A 5629-nucleotide genomic window follows, 5' to 3' on the forward strand; every position below is an offset into this window, starting at 1 on the left:
CCTCATGTCTGGCCGCCGCTACGGAAGCGCGGGCGCGACACTCCCCATGTCAGCGGCGCGCCGCGTCCCCGCAGGCCCCGCGCCGCCGCCGCGTCCCCGGGCTCGGCAGGCAGGTCCACGCGCGCCGGGCGGGACTAGGCCGCGGGCTGTTCCGGGAGCGCCGTTCTCGGCCGGCGCGACGGCCGGGGGCGGGGCGGGGGCGGGGGCGCTGCCAGGCCACGTCATCCGGCCCAGCAACCCTCACTCCCGGGGGAGTGACCAACCCTGCGCCTGCGCGCCGGCGAACACGTGTCTCCCTCCCCCGCCCCCGCCGCAGGCTCCTCCCACCGCAACTCGCTCCGCCCTCCTCTTAGTGGAGCCCGTGCGCACTTACCCGGCCCTGCAGCGCCACCTAAGGTCCATCTCGGGTACAGCGGATGTACCTACCGTCCCCTAGAATACATGCACGTTGCTCTTACTAAACAGGGCTTGTCAGTTTTAGCCCTTCGCGTTAGGTTTTTTTTTTTTTGTTGTTGTTCATACAGCCTCATTCTGCAGCCCAGGTTGGCCTAGAACTCAACATGTAGCTCAGGCTAGCCTCCAACACGCTCATGTTTCATACACCTGAGTGCTGAATCTACAGGCATGAGCCACTTCTAGGCACGGCTAACTCCAAATATGTGTGAAGTGCGCCAACATTTTTTATGATGAGAAGGCTAAAAGTCTTTTAAAGTGCCTGTGACTACCACGAAGAGCTAACTGTTCTTGTATCTCTGATGATACTATGACACACGGGGGGGGGGGGAGGTGGTGGTGGGGCTGGGAGGATTTGTCTAAAAAGTGGAGAAAGGTAACAGTTTTGTGGGTCTTATGTAATTGTTGGGGTGGCTTACAGTTTCAGAGTTTTAGTCCACTGTCATCATGGTAGGACATGTTAGCATGCAGGCAGACACGGTGCTGGACAAGGAGCTGGTCTCGATCTTCAGGCAACAGGAAGTGAACTGTGTCACTGGGTATACCTTGAGCATAGCAGACCTCAAAGTTCACCCCCATAGTGTCACATTTACTCCAACAAGGTCAAACCTACTCTACCAAAGCCATACCTCCTAATAGTGACTCCCTTTGGCGGCCATTTCCTTCCAATCCACCGCTGTTTGTATTTTAAGACAGGGTTTCTCTGGGTATCCCTGGCTGTCCTGGAACTCACTCTGTAGACCAGGGTAGCTTTGAGCTCAGATCTGCCTTTCTCTGTCTCATGAGCACTGGAATCGAAGACATGCACCATCAACACCCAGCTAGAATATTTGTTCTTTAAGAGTCTGCACCTGGTGGTACAGCTCAGAGGCAGGACATTTATTTAGCATTTAGCATGTGGTGAAGTCCAAGCCCCACAGAAATGTTTTATTTACTAAAAATTAATTATGTACAAAGGAGTACAAATTGTGTACAACACACACAACACACAAATATGTGAGCTCGGTCCCACAAAAGAGAGACAAATTGTGTACAACACACACAACACACAAATATGTGAGCTCGGTCCCACAAAAGAGAGACAATCTAGATGGTACACGATTCTGCCTGGTGTTCCGCTCAGCTCAGGTGAGTGGGAGATAGGATGTGAAAACGTGCTTTGTCTTCAGTTGGTCCCAGTTTCTAGATGCCTCTGATGTCGTCATCTCAAAATACTGGATGCGATTCTAAGATGAGACATGATGTAGACTGCCTACTTGCTTCTTCATTGCCCCTTCTGGGCAAGCATCTCTGTGGTCAAGGGGAAATGGCTGTATTGTAGACTTATTCTGAGTGTTCTAAAGGCACTGTTGGGTTTTCCGAAGGATAGAGCAGATTAAGGGATATCCAGAGCAATAATGTACACATAATTTTCGTTTCAATCATTAGCTTTGTGCTAAGTCTTCATCGAATATGAACCTACACTCTTTTTTTTAGAAAATATTTGAAAATGAAGCAAAGTGGGAGGAAGTATATATTCTTAGAGCTATCAACTGTCCATACAAGGATTATATGTCTCTACTTTTATTTCCCCCAAACTTGAGCTCCTGTTCTTTCTCATACTTTGGTTTTCTGAGACAGAATCTTGCTATGTAGTCCAGGATGGCCTTGAACACATCATCTTCCCACCTTAACTCTGAGTGCTGAGATTACAGGCATGTGTCATCACGATGGCTTTTAGTTTCTCCTCCCTTTCTCCCTCCCTCCCCCCATCTCTCCCTCCCTCCATTTCTCCCTCCCACCCTCCCTCCATCTCTCCCTCCCTCCCTCCCTCCATCTCTCCCTCCCTCCCTCTCTCCACCTCTCCCTCCCTCCCTCCATCTCTCCCTCCCTCTCTCCACCTCTCCCTCCCTCCCTCCACCTCTCCCTCCCTCCCTCCATCTCTCCCTCCCTCCCCCCATCTCTCCCTCCCTCCATTTCTCCCTCCCTCCCTCCCTCCATCTCTCCCTCCCTCCCTCCCTCCATCTCTCCCTCCCTCCCTCCATCTCTCCCTCCCTCTCTCCACCTCTCCCTCCCTCCCTCCATCTCTCCCTCCCTCTCTCCACCTCTCCCTCCCTCCCTCCACCTCTCCCTCCCTCCCTCCATCTCTCCCTCCCTCCCTCCACCTCTCCCTCCCTCTCTCCATCTCTCTCTCCCTCCCTCCTTCTCTTCCTTCCTTTCTGTTTTGAGACCCTATTGCTATGTTGCCCTAGATGACTTGGAACTCAATCATCTCAGTGTTGCAAAAGGGAACAGTGAAAGTCGTTTAGCTGTTCTGGAACTTGCAATGTACACCAGGCTGCCCTAGAACTTACAGCTATCCACCCCTGCCTACCTCTCTAGTGCTGGGATTGAAGATGCCACCACACCCAGCTAAGGTGATTTGTTTTTGGCAAACTGGTTAGCAAACATGCTTGCCAAAATGGCCTCTAATATGGGTGGTGACTGTGTGTGACCCCATTAGTGGGGACTCAAATCTCACATCTGAGACAATGGATTAACTGACACAAAAGGGAAGGGACAGGAAATATGGGCCCTTATTGGAGTGACTACCTTTGATAGAAAAAAAAAAAATGTTTCTCACACATGTAGACCTGGTTGGCTTTAAACTCTGGTATCTACTTTCCTCTGCCCTGCACCCAAGTGTCCGTACCCAGCTACTCTCTTCTCTAAGCACAGCATTTTGGAGTTTCAGTTTACATATTATCACACATGTATATATTATATTCTTTTTTTTCCCGTTATGAAAGCTGTATAGGCTAACAAATGATGTAACTGCATATGTTGAACTTCTCAAATATGTGGGTATGGCTTTTCCTTGTTCATGTTCTAAGATGGTGGTTTGGTAACGATCACTCTACCTAAGTGTAAAGTTGACGGGACCCATTGTTCTGGTCTAGCTCCTGCACAGGTCTCAGGGGATCACACCAAACCAGAGAGAGGTTGCTCGCACTGGAAGCAAATGGACCGGCTCTCTGAAAGGTCGGCCATGGTCAGCAGGAATCATATAGAGGTTACCTCTGTTATAGCCATGTACAGAAAATAGCTTTGGAATGATGACTTGGCTTTTTGCTGTCTGTGTCTGCTTCCCTCTGTCTGTCCACACACGATGCCAGCCCCGCCTCCTGCTCTGATGAGACTTCTATTTAACAGGTTCAGATGTTTCAGATTCTAGCATTGTAAACAAAGACCAACTATATATATATATATATATATATATATATATATATATATTGTTTTTTTTGAGACAGGGTTTCTCTGTGTAGCATTAGCTGCCCTGGAACTCACTGTGTACACCAGGCTGGCCTTGAACTCACAGAGATTGACTTGCCTCTGCCTCCCGAGTGCTGGGATTAAAGGCGTGCATCACCACCACCTGGCCCCACCGGATCTTTAATGAAAATGTGTTGTAAGTTTGTCTTTTGTTATGGTTAAATAGACCTTTAACAAATAGCAAAAACAGTGAACACACAATACAGGTTAAAGACAACTTAACCCAGGTGGCTACAGACAAGCTACTGAGCCTCCTCTTCGGGGAAATGTAAATGGAAGCCAAGATGAACTACAATTGCATATTCTGTGGGTTGGAAAACCTTGGAAGTGTTACAGTACCAAGTATGACTCTGAGAGAGAACTCCAGCTCCTTGTGGGAGAACACGTGGTTAAAGTCTGCAGAGCAGTTTGTCACTATTTGCTATGTTGAAGACACCCAAGTGTTTGGTGGAGCAGTTTGACCCCAGCACCCACGGCCTAGGACAGTAGTTCTGGAACTGGGATCTTCAGGCCTGCCTCATCTGAACCACTCAAGAACTTGTTAGAATTAGATGGGACACTCAGAAGGGGGCAGCAGGCGGCAAAGAAACTACTCAGGTGATTCTGGTGGACGCCAGAGTTCGGGAGCCGCACACTGGAAACATGCTTGTAAGCAGGCACACGAAGGCAGATTGTTCTCGCATTGTTTGTAATAGGGCAGAATGGGGTACCAACTTCAATTATTGACTTAGCACTTTTCTGTTGCCACGATAAAACATCACGATCAAGGCAGCTTATAGAAGGAAGCATTTAATTGGGGATTTGCTTACAGTTTCAGAGGGTGAGTCCATGACATCATGGCCAGTGGACAGGCATGACGCTGGAGCAGTAGCTGAGAGAGAGAGAGAGAGATTGAGAGAGAAAGATTGAGAGAAGACTGGGCAAGCAGCGATGGGCTTTTAAAACCCTTAAGCCTATACCTTCTCCGACAAGGCCACTCCTCCTAATCCTTCTCAAACAGTTCCTTCCACCAACTATGAACCAAGTACTCAAACATATGAGCCTAAGAGGCCATTTTCATTTAAACCAACGCAATGCCTGTGAACACGAACAGAATACAAGTGCTGTATTTCTCTCCGATAGATGATTTAGAATTCTGTTTGACAACTTGAATGAATTGGGAAAACATTGAGTAAAGAAAGGAATTTCAGAAGGACATGTATAGTATGATACAAGTTGTAAAATGTTCGTGCTGCGTGATAGCAAGTTGTCTCAGCGGGTAAAGGTGACGACCTGAGCTCTCTCTCCAGAATCCACAGGTGGAGGGAGAGAACTGACTCCCACGGTTTTCCTCTATCCTCTGCACACCCAACACACATGCACACACATGTACACACATGTACGGGAGCGCGCGCACATGCTTGCTCGCGCACACACAAATAGGTAAATGACGTGCCATGCCAAGCAAGCATGTGTTTTGATAAGAAATAGTTGCCTAGACAGTAAAAGCATAACTACATACAAGGAGGGACAAGTGCTACATTAGGAGTGTTGTATTGGGACTGTGGTAGAAGAATAAATATTTGATTTTTTGATGGCTGTGGTGGCACACAACTTTAATCCCAGCACTTGGGAAGCAGAGACAGGTGGATCTCTGTGGTTCAAAGTTATCCTGGTCCGTGGAGTAAGTTCCAGGTCAGCCAGGGCTGTCTAGTGAGACACTATCTGAAAAAAATATTATTTTTCATTTGTTTTGGTTTTGCAGGGCTATGCACAGACCAAGTAAGCACTCTTCCACTGAACTATATTCCTGGACCCAGGAATAATTTATTGTTTGGCTTGTAGTTCTTATCTGTGGTCAACAGGCTACATCTTGTGATGTGTCATATATTTTTTTTACCTTGGT

Source organism: Phodopus roborovskii, unplaced genomic scaffold, assembly GCF_943737965.1.
Source record: "Phodopus roborovskii unplaced genomic scaffold, PHOROB, whole genome shotgun sequence".
Lineage (NCBI taxonomy): Eukaryota > Metazoa > Chordata > Mammalia > Rodentia > Cricetidae > Phodopus > Phodopus roborovskii.